The 20,862-nt window shown below is 37.7% G+C and overlaps 1 protein-coding gene across 1 annotated transcript in view; it reads right to left on the reverse strand.

Moving 5' to 3' along the window:
• TBC1D5 (TBC1 domain family member 5) overlaps positions 1-17,479 on the reverse strand; it is a 657,932-nt gene extending 640,453 nt beyond the window's left edge. Inside the window, exon 1 of the mRNA XM_023739548.1 lies at positions 17,361-17,479. The gene's annotated coding sequence lies outside the window, so the exon portion shown is untranslated. The remainder of the gene's footprint in view (positions 1-17,360) is intronic.
• Positions 17,480-20,862: the final 3,383 nt, after the last annotated feature.

A 20,862-nucleotide genomic window follows, 5' to 3' on the forward strand; every position in this document is an offset into this window, starting at 1 on the left:
AGTATCAAATATTGGAATTTTGAAAATATAATCAACTTAATTATAAAGGAGTTTTGTTTCCACTGATTCTGTCTACTGCAATGATTTCTGAATAATTTCTTATGTAAAATGTTTTATAAAAGATAATTACTATTCAAGACAAAAACTGCACTTCAGGTGAAAGCTTTCCACTGACTTCTACCTTACTTACCCACATCGCTAAGTCATTAAGGGAGAGACTACCTTGTTTTCCACTAAAAATCTAGAATGTTATTTAGCATCTCATAAATAGAATGTTTTCTCAGCAGAGCACCCTAAGAATAACCTAGTAAAACCTGCCAACATCATTATTTATTTTATATAATCAATCATAACTAAATAGAAAAGCCTATTTATTTTAGTGTTATTTTTTAAAATGGACTACTAGAATGGACTAAAGACACTAGATAGATTTTGCTTACCCCATCAGTTTTCTTTATAGTGTTGCAGAGTGCAAAGATACAATAATATCTAAAAAATCCCCCTGGTTTTGCAAAAAAGTCAAACTACAGCACTGAAGACATATATGAATAAACCGTACTACTATACTAGTAATTTCCATTCCTGTGAGGATTGACTTTGGTTCACACAGAGTTTGACATGATAAAATAACACTCATTTTCAAAACATAAAAGATTAGAAGAAATAAAAGATAAAATGGAGCTCACTCAAATTTAATTTATAATTTTCACATAGTGTACACAACTACCAGTTAAAAAGAAATTACCAGCCTTTGGCATATAAACAACCAAAGCTCAAAATATGAAATACAAAATCAAATGTGAACAAGAAACAATGTCTATATAAGTTTCACATAGTGTCTTTTCTAATCCTACGTATTTTTACTAACGCAAAATATATCAATTTAGAAACTGTAATCTTAATATTCTTTAAAGTTTGTGATTACAAGGGATTACCTCCAGGATCAAAAGCAGCACTGCATGAATACCAATATCACATGATCTAACGTCACAAAAATTTGCTGCTGTTCAATTTTTGCAACACATGAGTGTCTAAAGTAAATCAAGAAGATTAAAGCATTTAAGATGTTTAATACGAGACATTTGTGTGTGTGTATTCAGATGAAGTTGTGGCACTATTTTTACCCAATCATTTTTTAAATTTATTTGATTTGAGATCCTAGAACTTCTTGAAAGACAAAAAACACCTGATTTGTTTTTAGTACTGTCTCTGTAACCTGAATAAACTTAAAAGCTACAAATGTAACATATTCCTATACCCAACACTCTAAAAATGATGTCAGGTTTCAAAAATAAGAACTTCTGAATTGTCTTTATTATATCATTTTTTAATTTTACCATGATAATAAGAAGTGTGGCTTAAAAATGCAATCAACTAATATATTCTACATAGTTATCACTACTCAATAGGACAAAACATCTAAATGCTGAAGACTAGAAAATAATTTACAGGATGTACAAGTAATTCCCACCATAAAACATTCTATTCCATGTCTAGACTATCAACAACAAAATGCAGAGAAAAAAAAATCAAGGTCTCTGTAATATTATATAGAAAATTAGTATTCTCAATTGAAATAGCAGTAATTAGAGTGCTCTGACAGCACTTATTCTAAATTATTGGAAACCAATGAATTCATTTAGTTTCTGAAAACAGAAGTGTAAAGTTTTAAGTACATATCTTATAATCATTTTCTGGACTGAAGTCCTAAAAATTCAGCCTCACTTTAAATTAACTAGGATCATGAACCTCAGCCTCAGGAGATATAGCAACAGATACACATATACAGACGCTGGCAATCTTTTAAACTTTCTGAAGAAAGTCACTGATTTCATCATTCCTTCTTACAAACAGTCTCCTCATAGCTGCTAAGAAGAACATGAAGCTGACTGACCTTGTGAGTAACATACACAGCTGAATTCATGTAAAATTAACCACTAGATCATTAGGGAAAGCCACTCATTACAATCAAGTGTGCTTGGCTCTTCAACATCAAAAGTATAATCAATTCTTTTACATCAATTGTACAATAAGCAATTCAAATTCCTTGTCAGATTCAATTCACTCTTCTAGTTCACTCAGTAATAACAATAAAGAGTTATCATTTATCAGAATCTACTTCTGAGCATTAGCCAATGAAAACTCTATGGATCACAACAGTCTGATCCACAACCAATCGTGGGAATGGTACAGGACCTCGCAGCGTTGTGGTTCCATTGTGCATGTGTCACTATAAACTGGACGCTGACTCCAGAGCAGCTAACAACAACAACCAAGAGCCACGGACTGTACTCAGTGCTTTTTACAAACATAACTGGTTCTCCACAATACACCTGTAAGGTAGTCCCAGCCCTATTTTACAGATGAGAAAACTAAGTATCAGAAAGATCAAGTCACTTGAACAAGACTACATAGTAGTAGAGCCAGTTTCTAATCCAGGTCCATCTAACTCCTTAAAAGCACATCTCCCACCACCAAAAAAAGAAAAAAACAAACCTGCTGCCGTGGAGTCAATTCCAACTCACAGCAACCCCACAGGACAGAACAGAACTGCCCCAGAGTTTCCAAGGAGTAGCTGGTGGATTCGAACTGCCGACCTTTTGGTTAGCAGGAAAACTCTTAATCACATCTCCCACTACTGTACTTTTTTTTTTTTTTAAGAAGTCTTTATTTGGGAGTGGGAATGAGAGCAAAATCATTTCCAGAAACTATTTTTGCAAATATCAGGACACAGTTTTCCCCAAATTTTCCTTTTAATACTTCAATATGCATAGTTTAAAAATTGCATAATTCATACAGTAAGACTTAAAGATATACACTAATCACCATGAAAGGTTTGCTACAGTAACACTGAAAATTCTAAACACAGCACAGATACACAAGTTGGAGTAACGTACTGGGAAAAAGTCTTTACTACCAAACAGTATCTCTGTTTAAACCAAAAACCAAACCCATTGCTGTTGAGTCGATTCTGACTCATAGCAACCCTTTAGGACAAAGTAGAACTGCCACATAGGATTTCCCAGGAGCGGCTGGTGGATTCAAACTGCTGACCTTTTGGTCAGCAGCCAAGCTCTTAACCACTACGCCACCAGGACTCCTGTATCTCTATTTACTAAATGTAAACACAAAAATTTTCTAAGAATAAAATAATTCTGTGAAGCTTAGGATTCCTTATATTATAATCCTTCATTATTTAGAAACACTAGAACCAATCAGGAAAAATATCTATATGCTAATTTTCTTTATAATTAGGGGATAATATAATCATGTCTGAAAATGGTGTCATTATTTTACTCTTATCCTTCAAATATATTTTCATCAGTTATAGAATTCTAAGTTGGCAATTTTTTTCCAGCACCTTGAGCTATCTTTCCAATGTCTTTTGTCTTCCATTTTTGCTACTGTGCTGTCAGCTGTCAGTCTAACTGCCACAACTACTTTGAAGGTAATCTGTCTTTTGTTCTCTGGCAACTTTTAAGATACTCTATTTGTTGCTTGTGTTCTCCATTTTACTATTATGTGTCTAGATTTGGAGTCCCTGGGTAGTGTGAACAGTTAATGCAATTGGCTACTAACTGAAAGATTGGCAGTTTGAGTCCACCCAGGGCCACCTTGGAAGAAAAGCCTGGTTATCTACTTCTGAAAAATCAGCAACTGAAAACCCAATGAAGCACAGTTCTACTCTGACACACACGTGGGGTCAACATGAGTCAGAGTCAACTCAATGGCAACTGGTAGTGGTGGTGGTCTAGATGTGGATTTCCTATCAGCTATTCTTCTTGCAGAGCCCTGGTGGCAAAGTGGTTAAAAGCTCAGCTGCTAACCAAAAGGTCAGCAGTTTGAATCCATCAGTTGCTTGTTGGAAACCCTACTCTGTCCTATAGGGTCACTATGAATCTAAATCGACTCAACAGCAATGGGTTTGGGTTTTTTGGGGGGATGGGGTGGTGAGGGTGTACTTGCAATTACCTGGGCATCTTAATTTGCATGCTGGTGTTTTTCATCAGCTCTGAAAACTTCTCACCTATTATCTCTTCAAACATCACCTCCTCCTTGCACATTATTTCTCCTTTTCCTCTTAGGAAACTGATAAAACACGTTAGGCCTTCTCATTCTATGTTCTATGTATCTTAATCTCGTATTGCCCATTTCCTTGCCTTTATGTGCTACATTTTAGATAATTTCATTTCTCCTACATCCAGTTTGGAGCCCTGGTGGCACAGTGGTTAAAAGCTCAGCTGCTAACCAAAATGTAGGCAGTTCGAATCCACCAGCCACTCCTTGGAAACCCTATGGAGCAGTTCTACTCTGTCCTATAAAGTCGCTATGATTCGGAATCGACTTGATGGCATCAGATTTGGTTTGGTTTATATCCAGTTCATTAATTATCTTTTTAATTGTATCTAGTCTACCATTAACCACATCTGCTAAGTTTGTCATAATAATCACTATATTCTTCATTTCTAGAAGTTCTTTTTAGGTCTTTCTAAAATCTACTAGGTTTTCTATTCCCTGAAGATATTTTCTATCTTTTTAAAAAACCTAGTAAACAATTATTTTCTGTATCTGTTAATTCCAGTATTTATCCTTTTTCAAGGTCTAACTTCTATGTGTTGTTTCTGCTGCTTTTTACTCATGATGCCTTGTTTCCTTATGTGCTTGGTTATACTCTATCGCAAGCTAATTTTTTAGGAAATTATTTGGGGGAATTACCTAGGACCTAAGACAAAATGTGTTCTTCCAGAGAGGATTTCCATATGCTTCTGCCAGGCACCTAGGATTACTTTAAGTTCACAGCTTGAGGTTATTCTGGACCACCCAAATGATGTGAACTGGCGCTGTAAATTCATAAAAGGGAAGGCTTGTCTTTTTAACTTCTTAGGGATAGGTATTTTTCAGGTCCAAGGCAATTCTCCTTGGGGTTTCCTGTTGACAAGACAGTAGGGAGGATTTTAATCCTAGTTCACCCATACTTTACAGACAAAGCCCCCGTTAGAGTCCTAGTTTTATAGGGGAGGAATTTCCTATTAGACTTCCTACTTTCGGCAGACCTGGGCTTTAGTTTCTATCCCCTGGGTCTTGTGAGGCCTTAAAAACCAAAGTAAAAATCCCCCAATTTAGCAAATGTCCTCAGAAATAAGCCGTTTTAATATTCTGCTTACCTCTCTGAATTCCTGCTTTCATATAGATTCTGACCAGGTAATCTGTTACTGTCATGTCAGTTCTTCAGCAAAAAAATTTAAATACACTTTATCTAACATTTTTAATTGCTTTCAGAGAGGCACTCTGCCTATATAACTTAACTGACGTATTATCCTTATCTCAATCTTAACATTTTTATTTTTCAATCATTAAAAGTTTGTTTTATGAAAATGTTTTAACACTGGCACAGCAAGGTACAATTTGTCTTTATTCAGCTTATTCACTGGTACTGTCTGGATAGAATTTTGCCAAATTCCCAAAACAGATCAGTTCCATTAATACTGTAAAACTATTAAGAAATGGACAAGATTCTATAACTCCAGAAACAGAAAATGTACAGTTATTGTCGAATTTTTTTGTCTACTGATTTTTCCCAACCAGCAATATCCATAATGAACAAAAATTCTATAACTGAAACTATTGGCAGCTTAGCCAAAGTGGTAAAAAAAAAAAAACAATGACAAAGGAGAACTGAGTTCAGTCTTATTTCTGTCAAGAAACAGAATCTTAAGGAATAATCACAAAATTAGGAAACACAAAAAGGGAAAATAACCTCAATATGTATTAAATTATGCTAATAAACAAATCTAGATGAAATGAGTGATTTTTCTGGGAAAATATGAATAATCAAAATTATTCCAAGGAATGAGAGAAAACCTAAGCACATAAATAACCGAACAAGAAACCGAGAAAACAGACAAAGTGCTACTCCAAGAAAAGCACCAGACCTAGGCAAAGAACAGGTGAAATTCTCTCAACCCCATGCTATTTAAACTGCTCCAGAGCACAAAGGAAGGAAAGCTTCCCTATTATTTTGATGCCAGTATAATATTGACACTAAACCTGACAAGAATACACATTAACAGAACTGCATGCCTGTTACACTTATGAATATTACTGCAAACATCCAAAAGAAAATCCTATCAAAAAGAAATCCACAGTATATTAGAAAATACGCTACAAATGAATAAAGTTCACTCCAAATACATAGGAATGATTTGATGTTAGAAACCGTATTAATATAATTCACCATATTAGCAGGACAAATGGTTAAGAAATATGATTTATCAAGATAAGTCAAAAAGGCATTTGATAAGAGTCAAAATCCATTCCTAAAAGAAAATAATATATATAATTTTAAAACACACACACATACCACAACCAAAAGCCAGTGTAACGGTTAACAGAGCAACACTGGAAGCATTACCATTAAAGTCAGGCACAAAACAAAGGGCCTGGCTGCCATCACCATTAGTTAAAGTTGTTCTGAAAGTGGTAGCCTGTGAGATTAGATAAGCGAACAAAATACGAGATATAAATATTACAGAGGTAAAATTAACCATTGTTTCCAGATATTTTCTACCTGGAAAATATTTTCCACCGGAAAAAAGAATCCAAAAAATCTATCAGAAAATCACAAGAATAAACATGTGAGCCAAAAACAACTGAAAGAGAATTATGAGGGATGTTGGCCCCTTCCTGATATTGTAATATACTAAAAGCTATAGGAAACTGGTACTAATACAAAAGACACAGACAGCTCAACGGAAAAGAACCAAGATTTCAGAAATATATGCATTTAGAATATAATAAAGGTAGTGTTTCCAATCAACAGATAAAAGGTAAATTATTCAATAAATGATGCCACAAAAACTGGCTAGCCATTTAAAAAAGAATAAATTTGGATCCATACTGTCTCTGTACACACACAAAAAAATACCTCCAAATGGGTCAAAGATTTAAATGTAAAAATATAAAACCATAAAAAATTTATTAACAACCAAGTCTTAACAGTTTTACAATCCTGGAATAGGGAAAGCCTTTCTAAGCATTACCCAAAAACCAGAAGCCATAAAGTAAAAGAGTAAAATATGACACCTCTATTAAAAATGTAACAGCTATTCATAAAAATTTTTAAATATATAAAATTGAGACAAAATTGACAACAGTTGCTATATATATATAAAACAGGCAAAGAGTTAAAAACCACAACATATAAAGAACTCTTAAAAATCAATAATTAAAAAAAACCCAAAAATGGAAAAAGGGTTTAAATAGGCATTAAAGAAAACAAAAACTTTTTTTTTAAATCTATGCATTTTTGCCAATAGACTGACCAAAGGCAATGATTTACAATACCCTATGGTGGCAAGGTTATTGTAAATGGGTTCTCTCATGCCCTGAAAGCTAGGGTATAAATTAGTTTTGTCTTTCTATAAGGCACTTTAGTAATAAGTATAAAAATGTAAATGATACATACCCTTTCATACATTAATTTTACTTCTAGAAATATACTTAGAATAATCACATGAGTGCAAGGGGATTTATGAAAGATGAAAATAAATAACACAAAACTTATCAAAATTAGGATCTATATGCACAATTAAAATTTAAAAATTAAGAAACCATATAAATAACTACAGAAAAAGAAATACTGTTTAAGAAGGGTGGGAACAAAGGTCACTTTTTAAATTTCACTTCATGTTGTGCTTTAATTCTTTTTAAATTAATGATATATGATCACGATTCTTGGGAAGATGGAGGTGTACAAAGGAATTAACACATATAATAATTTTTATGGTTTTATTTCGTTTGGTTTTTTGGTCTGTGAAAGTGGATTAATTATGGTTGCAAATTCTTTGTCATTTTTTCCATCAGGAGATGGAGTTCAATTCTCCTCCCCCTGAATCTGGTCTGACCCTTTGTCTGCTTGGCCAAAAGAATACGGTAGAAGTATCACTATCAGTTCCAGACCTAGCCTTTAAGAGGACCGGACGCCTCCATTTCCCGCCTCTCGAACTATTCTTTCTTGAAGGGATGCTCCTTCTCAGAACTCACTTGTTATACCATAACTAGCCCAGGTCACATGAAGAGGGCTCATGTAGGTGCTCTGGTCAACAACTCCAGCTAAGGTGCCAGACAGCAGCATCAACTAACTGCTAGTCACGTGAGTGAGCCAAGCTGGGAATTATACTCAACTTCCACTGAACTGACAACAGGTGAAACAGATGAACTGTCCCCACTGAGTCCCATACAAATTATAAAATCATATAATCATAAATGAATAGTTGTTTTAATCTACTAAGTTTTTGAAGTGGTTTATCACACAGTAGTTAATAAATGGACACCTCTTATTTACTACTATATTTTTATTACCTAAAATAGTACCTGGTATGTAGCTGGTGGTCTCTAGATTTGTTGACTGAATTGAATTAGCAATCTACTTTTTAAAAAAACACAGTGCCAGGGATACAAGGGTAAAGATGATGTATATGGCCCTGGCTCTCACAGAGCATATGGTCAAAGTGGGACACAGTCTAGTGAATAAAAAATAATTATAATACATAATAAATGTTGCAACTGGAGTAGAAAAGAGTATTTGGCTAAATGAGAGGGACACAACACGGACTTGGGGGTTGTAAGGGAAGTTCCTGGAGCAGAGACATTTAAGCTGAGACCTTACAAGAGTCAGTAAGATGAAGAGATAGAAAGAAAATTCCAAGCCCAGAGGCAGAAAGATAAACAGTTCCAAAAACTCAAAGAAATTCAATACTTTATAACAAAATCACAGAGTATAAGTGAGGCAGGCAAGGGAGATATGTGACTGAGAAATAGGCAGAGACCTGGAGATGGAAAGTGTTGAAGGCTTTCAAGCTATAGTGTAAGAGAAATAGATAAGAGCTTAAAAAGATGACCTGGCTGTAGGGACACCAGTCAGAAGACCTTACAGAAAGACAGGTAAGGGATAATGGGACTTAAACCAGAGTCGAAGTAGTGGGAATTAAGACACAATAGATCCAAAAGATAGAATCCACACAATTTGATGCCTGGACATGAAGAAGATTTGGGAAAAGGGACTAAAATGTGTTTTCCAGGTCTGGCTTAAACAACTAGGGACATGGTGGTGCCATCCACTGATAGAAAACTTGGAAGAGGGGATAGGTTTTCTAAGAGAAGATGGAAAACTCAGTTGCAGACATATTGAATTTTAGTCTCCAGTGAGCCATCCAGAAGGAGAATTATCCAGTAGGCAATCAGACACACAGGTTTAAAGCTCAGGGAAGAAATCAGGGTTGGAGATATCAACAGACTCTTCAGAAGCTTTTGCTCTTTGTAATGCTAATCCCTCACATCTTCTCCACAGTCCTAAACTACTTGGTTACTACTCTACAAGCCTATGACAATTTCTCTTTATAAAGTATCTTTCTCTCATTTTGTTAATGCTTCCATATCAGCAGTTTTATACAGGAAATCTACTTTTAATCAACATCCTCTGCCTTTGCAAGGTAGGATGCATTACAGCCATTTTACAGGTAGGTCAGGGTATTTTACAGGCAGTTTTAGTGACAAGAAGGAAGGCCATTAGGGAGGCTGATCAGGACTACTTCAAAGAATGGTGGAAAAGCATTTGTCTTCCTGATCAAGTAGAAAGGAGATAGGGGAGCTATTCTCTGAAAGAAAAAAACAAGGTCTATCTGGAGAATAAAGAGGAAGCCAGGAATCAAAAGGGCAGAGTCAAAGGTGTCCAAAAGATAATTAGAAAGTAGAAAGGAAACAGGAGAAAGAAGAGCTGATGTACCAGGAACTTCCCTCCCCTAATTCCCCTATTCTGTCCTACCTTCACTGCCTTCTTGTCTACATATCACTTCCCAATGGCTTCCATTACACTCAGTTTTGACAATCACAGAACTTGGCTTGGAGACCTTTAAGTGGCCAATGGCAAGGCCACAGCTTGGAAAGAAAATTCACCTTTCTGCCTAGAAAATTATACCACCTGATCAGAAAAAGAAAATCATAAGACTTCACAGCACAAACAAGCAAACACACAATGTTGCACGATCTGAACTGTGTAAAAAAAGTCTTCAAGTTCTAAGGAGACAAAAGTGTAAACCTCAGAGTAATTGCTTGCTGGCTGATGAGGGGAGCTAGACAATCACAATTATAAAGGAAGCTGCAGGCACTTTAACTTAAAGTACCAGAGAGCAGTGTATGTTACCAGGAGTCTTTTGACACAAAAGTAGAATCACAAAACCTCTGAGCTGGAAGGGTCCTTAGAAATCATCTGGTGGAGTGGTTTTCTAGCTATTTTAAAACCCATTTGAGAGCTGAGTAGATCAAATCACAGTGGTACCAAATCAAAACATCATATTTCAAGGCAATGAAATTAAGAAAATCATTCCAGCACAGCTTCCACAAGTGAAAATTAATCATGAAAAAGCCCTTACACAAAAATGGCTGGCTCCAGATGGCATGATTATCTACCTGGAAAATCCAAGAGAATCAACTGAAAAACCATTAGAATAAATAAGACATTCAGAAAGTGACTGGTTATAAAATAAATATACAAATATCAACAACTCTTCTATTTACTAGCAATAGTGGAGGACATATATGTATATATACAGAGGGAGATCCCATACACAACAAAAACAAAAAATAAAACACAGTGGAACCAAATAGAAGAACAAATGATAAACTTTCTGATATCCATGAAGAAAGAGCAGATCATTCATTAAGTAGCACTGAGATAACTGGCTAATCATAAGGTTAAAATTTTTAGGGGCCCTCTACCTCACGCCAGGAGTCCCCAGGTGGTGCAAACAGTTATACAGCTTGGCTGCTAACTGCAAGGCTGTAAGTTCCAGTCCACCCAGCAGCACCTTGGAAGAAAGTCCTTGCAATATACTTCTGAAAAATCAAGCACTGAAAACCCTATGGAACACAGTTCTATTCACACATGTGGTCACCAGGAGTCAGAACTGACTTAATGACAACAGGTTTGGTTTGGTTTTTTGTTTACTTTATCACCCTATACATCTAAATATCTTCTGGAATAACTGCAAAACCAAAAGTTGAAAATGAAGCTATGAAAAGTTTAAAAAATTATAAATGAATAGCTATAAAAATATAAGGTAGGAAAAGTCTACCTATACAAGATACATAAAGGAAAAGGTGAGATTTAACTACACAAAATGTTAAAACCTGTAAGAAGGCAGGAGGGGGGAGCGGGAGGAGGTACTAAGGTCAATTATACCTCAACACAGCCGTTAAAATAAAGAAAAATGATAATAACCAATAACTGTAAGGTATAAGACCCCTCAAACAGCTCTGGAGTAAAGGGTAAACCAGTACAAATTGTCCAGAAATGGGCAATCTAGCCATGTGTATCAAAACTGTTAAATACAGGTATTATCTTTTGACCCAGTCATTCCACTCACCACAGTGTTTAATAAATAACCATGTATGTGCACAAAGGGATATTAGCTTCAACAATATTCAGTGTAGCACTGTTCGTCATAAAGACTGAAAAGAATCTAGGTGTCCAAGAATGAGGACTACTTCAATATTCATTCACATTCACACAATGCAATAGCATGTAGCCATTAAAAATGATGTGAAAGCATTTAATGACATGAGCAATACCACAAAATAGCAAATGAAAAATAAATTCAAGTAACAAAATAGTACAAATCCACTTTTAGTTAAAAAAATGTGTATATACATACATACAATATATTTACAGATGTGTGTATTATATACATATAATATATACTTATATATTATATGCATACATATATTGCACATACATACATATACACACAAAGACAAGATAAAATGATTAAAATTAACCCCTAAATTCACTAGAGAAATTAAGGTTTGGGAACACAGCAATTTATCCCAAGCCCCCTTAAGCCACTCACATCTACCTATCAAAATGAGCATTCTTACCACAAGACTCTCGTATCTATGGAAGGAAAAAAAGCCTAGTTCCATGACTGCTGTAGACAAAGAAGTCAGTCCACCACTACCCCCTCCCTCCAAAACCCCATCCATAGATCCAGAGCAATCAATCTATTATCTCACCCCAGGATCACAAAAGATTTCTTAGTAACTGCTCCTGGACTCCTGTAAGGCAGCTACTGGGGTTCCTCCAAAGGTACCTGTTCTGGGAAACTCTAAAAGGGTTTATTCTAGTACTGACTGGTTATCAACAAGCAGAATGCACAACTCTGCAGCCAGGACCTGGGAGTTTGGTTCAGTCCTCTTGCAATAAATCACTCCAACTCCATCAGAAGGCAGGGCTGTTTCTCTCTGTTACATCGTCCCCAAGATGGTTACACCAGAAGTGGGGGCTGCTTCTCACTGACCTAATTATTCTGAAGATCCACTAATTAGAAGTAGGAGCATAATTACTTTTGGTTCAATCTCTTTATCTTGCTTAGGGAGACAAATTTTAGTAAACACTACAGATAATACATACCTACTGACCAACACTTATTACTCTGCTTTCTAAACTAGTACTTACAGTACAAACCTGACATTTATTCTTTGAGCATTTCTCAAGGCAAGATAATTCCAAGCAGAACTCTAAGAAATTCCCAAAAGTTCAGGTAATTATTTTTGATCATTTATTTTTATAAAATTTCCATAATAAATAGCCATTACTTTTGTAACAGAAAAAAAAAACTTTTTTCCTAACGGTTGGTTATAAACTATCATACTGTGATTACTGAACTTAATAAATGTACCCACAGCAGGGCTTTCTTTAGGCCGATCTATCCACTGCTAGCCTATCACTAAATATCACATAAAATCAAATCCAGTTAATTTTTTAAAGTAAATCATTTCTATCTGTAGGTTTCATGAAAGCAGCAAAAAGGTAAAGTTAAGCACTCTTATTTTTACTTAACACAAATTTATGAAACACTGGCAATCACTTACAATGCCTATTTCAAATATTTTAAAACTATTTTGTTTCCCAAATATGTATATATAATCCAATAACTACCTTGCCTAGGCAAGTGAGTTAAGAAAACTAATAATCTGTCATTACTAAATATTTTCATGGAGTCTGCCACAGAAGTCACAGGCAGCACAGGACAATGAATGAATGAATGACATTATCTTTACATGTTTTTCAACCAAACTAATGGACATTTAATAAACACCTACTGCACATGCCAGGCCCTATACTAGCTGCTGAAGACACAAAATGCTAAGACACAGATCCTACATTCCAGAAGTTCTCAGTCTAGTCAAGGAGACAGGTATGATGATGAACATAAATATATATCTATATCCCAGTCCTTCATCTCCAATTTCAAAAATCAAAAAAGCTCTGAAAACCAAAACCTGTTTCCTAAGCTGGCAATAAAACCTGACCTGAACTAATGTGAGGCTTTTGTAGCCTTTCTTATTCTACTTAGTGTTGATATTAATAATTATGCTGGGAAAATTAATATGTACAACTATGAGGTGACTGCTCCTATCCACGGAGATTTCCTGATAGACAGCATATAAACCGTATTAATTTTCTAAATTCCAAAAAAAGTTTTGACTTCTAAGACACACATGCCCCTATGGGTTTCAGATAAGGGGCTGTAGACCAAGCCTGGAGGATGGATTATTTCAAAAAGCAAAAGAGTCAGTTGAGGGAGGCAAAAGGTATAGTCAGGGAAGCCTTCAGGAAAAAAAAAGAGATGCTGTTCTAGGCTTTACAATGCTACACTTTAAAATTTTAAAGTAAACCTCTCACACTTCACCAAAGACATCCTTCATTATTTCTACAGCCCCAACTCTTTGTGTGGAAAGATATGAGCTGACAAACAATATTTATTTATTTTAATTCTCCAAAATGATAACAGCGTTACTATATTAATTTTATATTTCCACCCCAAAACTACAAATTTCCTGTCTTCTTGGCCATGCAACCTTACCCAAATAAACGTACAACTTATTAAAGTTCACTCAAATACAGTCAGTCTTGATTATATAGACATGGATCAACCACCTTGCATATTATCCATGATAGAACTTATCTAATACTTACATAATAGCACTCACTATGTGTCAAATACTGTTCTAAGCATTTTATATATGTATCAAATCATATAAGCCTCAAAACAATCCCGTGAAGTACTTACTACCATTATCCCCATTTTAAAGATGAGACAAGTGACGACGCACTGAGAAGTAACTGGCCAGCGTGGCATTACAGTAACAAACATCACAATACAGGTTGCAGAAAAATTAAAACTATTATAAATAAGTGAAAATACCTATTAGAAGGCTTCTATCATTTGGATGTGCAACAAATGTTCCCTTGGGTTTACTACAAGGAATGACTGGCCCTGGCCAGTCAGTGTTTAGAACCGTAAGACACAGCAGAGCTGGTGTGGCCACGTGCCCCACAGCACATCAGAGGAATGGAAAAGTCAGGGAGTGAGCATGCAGCCAGGGCTTCAACACTACCATAATATTCAAAGAACAAAAGCAAGAGAGGGAATTTTCATCACACAATTTATGTAATGTTTGATGTTACTAAACTATTGCACAGGTATTTTTTTTTTTTATGAAGCACAAGTTCTTCAATTTAACAGATCATCCTTTATCTGAGATTGGCCTTCTTACTTTAGCTACTTAAAATACGATAATGATGATCAATGCTTAGGTTTTCTTTGGTTTCTTTATCCTTATTTGCAAAAAACCTAAATGTTAGGATAACAAATACAGAATAAATCTACCATGTATGCATGGGAGGTGGAGGGGGGAGAGACAGGAAATGAAGGACTAAAAAACTGGCAGGGTCAAAAGGAAGTAGACACTACTTTTACATTTAATAGTGACATCTGAACTTGGAGACTACGGTGACTGGTCTAGCAAACAAGTGCAAACATAAAGCTTTGCAAATTTCAATATCTTACTCAAAAAAAGACTATTAACATTGAGGCAGTTCTTCATTTTAGGGTAAGAGAAAAAGTGGAAATAAAAGAACAATGACAAATTTGAATTTTAAAATAAAAGTTCATAATTCTAGACATTTCTAGAGGGAGTAAGAATTTTAAAGAATATCATTAATTTATCTTCTTCTAAAAAGACAGTATTTTCTCCTAATAGACTGCTAAGAGCTTGGACTCTGGAGTCAGCCAGCCAAAATTCCAGCTCTGTGTTTACCAGCTATGTAACCCAGGGCATGAGACTTGCTCTCTCTCTGCTTCAGCTTCCTCAGAGATTGTTGTGAGGATTCAGTCAAATTAAATAAGGCACTTAGAACATTGCCTAGCATTAGTTAAGTGCTTCAAAACAATTCTTATATATATTATTTAAAACCACAAAGAAACAATGGTAAAGTGAGGACTAGAATGAAGACTATAAAAAGTATGGCACCAAAGGTAGTTGATGTTATACTTCCATAAGTTTTCATAAGGAAAATAAAATCATTTTGATGTACATCAAGTATAGGAGGTTAGGCGTGACATCTCTAAACTTTTCAATTCTGCAGTCAAATTACATTAGAAAAAAATCAGTTAGAATACTCTCAATTCTAGGTGGTGACACTCAGTTGTTTACAGGGTTGCTTCCAAGGCTCAGGTATGCAGGAATGCACACCTCCACTGAAGTCTGAGAGAGAGAGAGAGAGACTTCTACCAATGAAAGAAACTTTTGTCCCAGCAGTGCATTCAGAGATACCTGATTCCTAGCCTGCATGTTGATAAAACCCAATTGCCCATAGCTGAGCAAGTCTTTCTGCTAAAAGGGGGACATTTTACGGGGAAAACTGCAGGTGATGCAGCACTACACAGCATGCAGACACGGTACCTGCACTCCTCCTGGTTGGGGCAGCTCCTGGAATTCTGCTATCCCCTCCACTGGAAGGCAGACTTGGTCTGCACAACCTGGATAAGGGACCTCCCTCGGTAAGCTTTCTCAGTCCATCTTGCCCCTTCTCCCAAGCCACCTGTACACCCAGGGGGAGTTATTGAAAGGAACTTGTTCATTGATACATCACTTTGTGAGCACACAGTTATCTACATTTTTACTAGTCAAGCACCTAGGAGCTAGTAGAAACGCAGACTATCAAGCTGCATCACAGACTACTAAATCAGAATCTGCATTTTTTAACCAGAGCCCAGGTGATTCATATGCACATTCAAGTATGAGAAGCAATGCTCTATATGACTCCATTGCATAGGTAGTTCTAAAAATTTTAAATGCTTAAGTTTACATTTGAATTTAGATATATGAAAATTACCAGTATAAGGAATCTGAAAACCTCATAAGAGAAATAACCAATACATAAATGGGTTTCTTTGCTATTGATATCAATAAAAAGTGTTCTAAAAGTTTATTTTTCAGCAATGTGTGCGTTTAATGCTTCCTGCCTTAAGTCACTTGTTCTGTGCAACAGCACAACACTAGTAAAGAGACAGTTTTATTGCGACTATATTTTGCTGTAAGCGCACAAAAGAAATTTCAGAGCGGTCCGACCTAAAGCTGCACAACCTGCAACTTTCTAAAATTTCGGGATTTAGCCCAATTCATTGCTAGCAAACGAAACTCCAGAAAGTCACCATTCAGAAAAACCTAAAAGTTGGAAACTTTAAACACAGATCACATTCCGTGAACTAAAACTATTTAACAACTGGTATTGAGCAAACTTGTAGAACCAAATCTTGTTTTGGAAAGTTTGTGTTTGTTTTTCCAAGAAGCGTAGAAGAAAAAAATCAACTTTCACCCTCTGCAAAGTTTTCCTCACATCCTGAAACGTCTCAACGTGCATGTTCTTAAAGGTGAATAAACTTAAGTCGTGCTAAAATGGGGTCAAAAAGTGAAGGAAAGGCTTCTTTCTTATACAAGCATCGTTTCAAAAGGTTTAGGGGTTCCGGGCCCGATTGCTTCCGGCCAGGGAAGGAAGCCTGCTGCCAAGGTCTGAAATTTACAGAGGAAATTTACCAAGTAGGAAGTTGAGCCCCACTCCAGCCACCAGGCTCTACCGTCTGGCCGCATTTGGCCTCCCAGCCAGTACGCCAGGGAGTGGGAGAGGCAGGCAGCCGGAGAGGGAAGCAACCACCCTCGCCCTGCCAGCCCCGCAGCTGGGGGAACCATCCCTCCCACCACCCAGCCCCCACGCCGACTCCAGGAAGCTACAAATGGGGGGCGGTGCGGCAGCCCATCCGCGGGAGCAGTAGCACCCTCAGGCCTTCCAGTGAGGCAGCGGCAGTGCAGCTGCGGCGCGAGGGGAGGCAGGACACGTCCTGAGAGGTAGGGGGGGAGGCCGGGGCGGGAGCTACTGCATGTGGGGGCTGCACTGGAGAAAGGCGGAGGTGCTCAGGGGGCTGGGGTTTTTTATGATTATCATCATCATTTTGTTTTACCTGTGGCGCAGGCGGGCTCCCCAGCTCCTATTCCCTGAATCCTCCTCCTCCCCTCCTCTTTCTCTCTCTCTCCCTCAGTCTCTGCCGGCCGCTCGTGGAACCAGCCGGGCCCGGCCCGACCTGAAAGAGAACTGGGCGGGAGGGGGTGGTGGCGGCGGTGACCGGCGGCCACGTGACCACGCTCGCGCCGTAACGGCGACCGCCTCCTGCCGCGCGCCCTCTCGGTGCTCCACCTCTACTTCCCCACGGCCCACGAGTCCAAGACGGTGGTGCGCAGGCGCCCGCCGGGGCCTAGAGTTTGCGCGGGCGCGCGGTAGGCTCACTTTTGAGGCCAGGTCAGTGGGGCCCGCTTGGCGCGAGGGGGCGGGGAATTAGCCGGGAGCTGAGACCTCCTTTGCAGAGCCAGCCGGTTGCCAGAGCGCATGCGTCCAATGACTTTACCTTCCAACCCTCACACACCCACCAAGACGCTGCTGGAGGCTAGGAACCTGGTATTGGGTCTTAGCCAGAGGTTCACCCAGCATCACCTCTCCAGGGTCGGAGTGAGAGGAAGGGGAAACGTCAGCCCCTGGGACCCACCTGAGAAAGTGAGACAGACCTTATCTAGGAATTTTAGTTTCCTTGCTCCATGTAAATGGCCTTCCATTGGACATTTTTCTGTAGTCAGGTAAACTCCTATTCATGCTTCAAGACCCAGCTCATGACTTCCTCCGTGAAACTTACCAACTCTGCTTTGGGAGGATGACTAGTACTTTGTGCAAACCTGCTTTATAATATTACCCATAGAGAAATGCTGTGTAAAAGTTATTTTTCATAAACCCACAAGACTAGACTCAGATTTTACCTTTTCCTCATGACCTAGAAGAGTGTCTTCAGCATTGTGGTATCTTCATAAAGGTCTGATGAGTGACTGTCAGAGCGCAGGCAGCGGTAGCCCTGCATCGTGTTGCCCTCCACCTCTACTTAATCATGATTTAAGATTGCTTTTAACCCAGGCACGCTGGATGCTAGTCTGTTTGTTTCCCCAATATGAAAGCCCTTGAATGGTAATGCTAATTAGAGTGGTAAATACTTCACCTAGTAAAAAAGGTTTATGGTCTTTTATTAGCCTGTCTTCACAAAGAGCTCCAAAGGAAATTGATACTGTTGAGTCCAGTATCCAAACGGAAACCAACGCAAAGAAAGTTCAAATTTCCAAAGGTTAGAGTTCCTGTGTGGGAGACCTCTGTTCAACGAATGGTCTCCCCCACACAGAAGTTCTCTCTCTCTCTTGCTGAAGCTGGATGGGTTAAGTTAACACCTTTGGCCAGATCAGGACAAATAAAATGTAAAAACTTCCTAATTGGGAGTTCTGGCTAGATGGGTCATTGTTACTGTTAAACTAGTGATTACTTAGATCATGGTCAAGAAACAGGACTGGCAACAAAACCCCAGAAAATGCTGGGATAAGTGTTGATCAAGAAACAGCCTTAACATTGACTCCTCATCACCAGGTTTGGTGTTTGATTTTCTGAGGAAGTAGGAAAATCACAACACTCAAGACTCTGGTCTCATGTCTGCAGGGCTCACAGACTCAGTTTTCTGCTCTGTACACACCACTTTACACATCTATCCTGTGATCCCACCCAATGGTTTCCTTTACTACCTAGAATATGCTAATGGCATCCCACTCTACATATCCAGTCCAAGGTTCTGATCTGTTGTAGACTGGTATTTTGGTAACCCGCAATGAACCATGCCTCCCAGTATTCACACTCTTGTGTACTCCCCTCCCCTTGAATCTCAGCTGACCTTGTGACCTGCTTTAAACAATGTTGTTGTTGTATGCCATCCAGTCGATTCAAACTCATAGTGACCCTATAGTGACCCGTGACTCCGCCAATTCCAAGCCTATACTTTGCAGGGACAACATTGAACTATAGGGGTGGTTAGTAATCCTCCCCACCCGCACCTTTTTGTGTTCCAGGGAACGCCTTATGGCAAAGAACAGCCTTTCCCCCATGTGACTACTCTTTCATGTGTATTACTCTTTCTCATGACTCCGGTAAGACCGCAGATAACTCCCTTGTTTACCTGTAATAAGGCCAAACACAGACCTATGAATCCCTTTTGCCTGAACCTGCTGACAAGGCCACACACAGATCCTCTGCCCTCCTGTTCTTTGTCTTACAAATGATTAGCTGACATTAGAATTGTGTGCTCCTCTGAAACTAGCTAGACAGAGATAACCATTACTTGACTAACTGAGACTTACCCTGATTGCAGAAACAATACCAATTGTAAATCACCTCACCTATAACTCATCTGGAGTCCCTGGGTGGTACAAATGGTTAAAGTACATGCTCAGCTGCTGACCAAAAGGTTGGAGATTCCAGTCTACCCAGAGGCACCTTGGAAGAAAGGCTTGGCAATCTAACTGAAAAATCAGGTACTGAAAACCCTGTGGAGCACAGTTCCACTGTGACACGCATGGGATCACTATGGCATCTGCTTAACAGCAACTGGTTATAACTTTTTTACTCCTCGTTATAAGAATATAAGGCAAGCACAAACAGCAAAAGACAAATCAGACCTCATAAAAACTGAAAACTTTGGTTCATCAAAAGACTACCAAAAAAAGTGAAAAGACAAGCTACCAACTGGGAGAATGTCTTCGGAAACCATATATCCGATAAGAATTTAATACCCAAAATATATATAAAACTTCAATAACAACAAAAAGACAAATAACCCAATCATAAAGTGGGCAAAGGACTTGGATAGACATTTCACCAAAGAAGATATTCAAATGGCCACTAAACACATGAAAAGATGCTCAGCATCATTAGCCATCAGAGAGATGCAAATCAAAACCACAATGAGATACCATCAAGGACTCTACCCAATAAGCAAGGTAAGCTCCTGCTGAGGGTATCAACAAAACAAGGGCACCAGTTGTCCAAAGCAAAGACCCATAGATGCCAAGCAGACAGGACACAAGGAAAAGCAAGAGCACAACAATGATTCCGGAAAGACTTGATTCGTTATCCTTATTGTGTATGGAAGTAGATATTGTTCAGCAGCTTAATTGTGACGAAATCATTGAAGAATTTGTAAGAGCAAAGAATAGAAATGTTTTTAATTGTAACATGTTAGAGATGAAAGATCTATCTAAAAATAAAATATAGTGATTTGTAATATTTGTTTTCTTATCATTAAATTCTTTTATGACATCTTTTGTTCATTTATAATTATAGCATTTATTACAAAACAAGCATCAAAATGGAAGTATGAGCCATTTAAACTGAAATTGATGGAAGTCAATTTTTCATTGTGGGAGATCAACAGAATTTTACATTGATTGTTGAAACAACTAAGTTCACTAACTCATTTTTTTGTTGTGAAACATTTTTGTAGAAAATATAGTACATAGGAAAAATCTTCGTACACCACATCCACTTAAAATTTTATAATCCAGTTCATCTCATTCCGCTAAAATGGAATAAACCACTTTTGCATTCAA

This window comes from Trichechus manatus, unplaced genomic scaffold (assembly GCF_000243295.1).
Source record: "Trichechus manatus latirostris isolate Lorelei unplaced genomic scaffold, TriManLat1.0 scaffold00136, whole genome shotgun sequence".
NCBI lineage: Eukaryota > Metazoa > Chordata > Mammalia > Sirenia > Trichechidae > Trichechus > Trichechus manatus.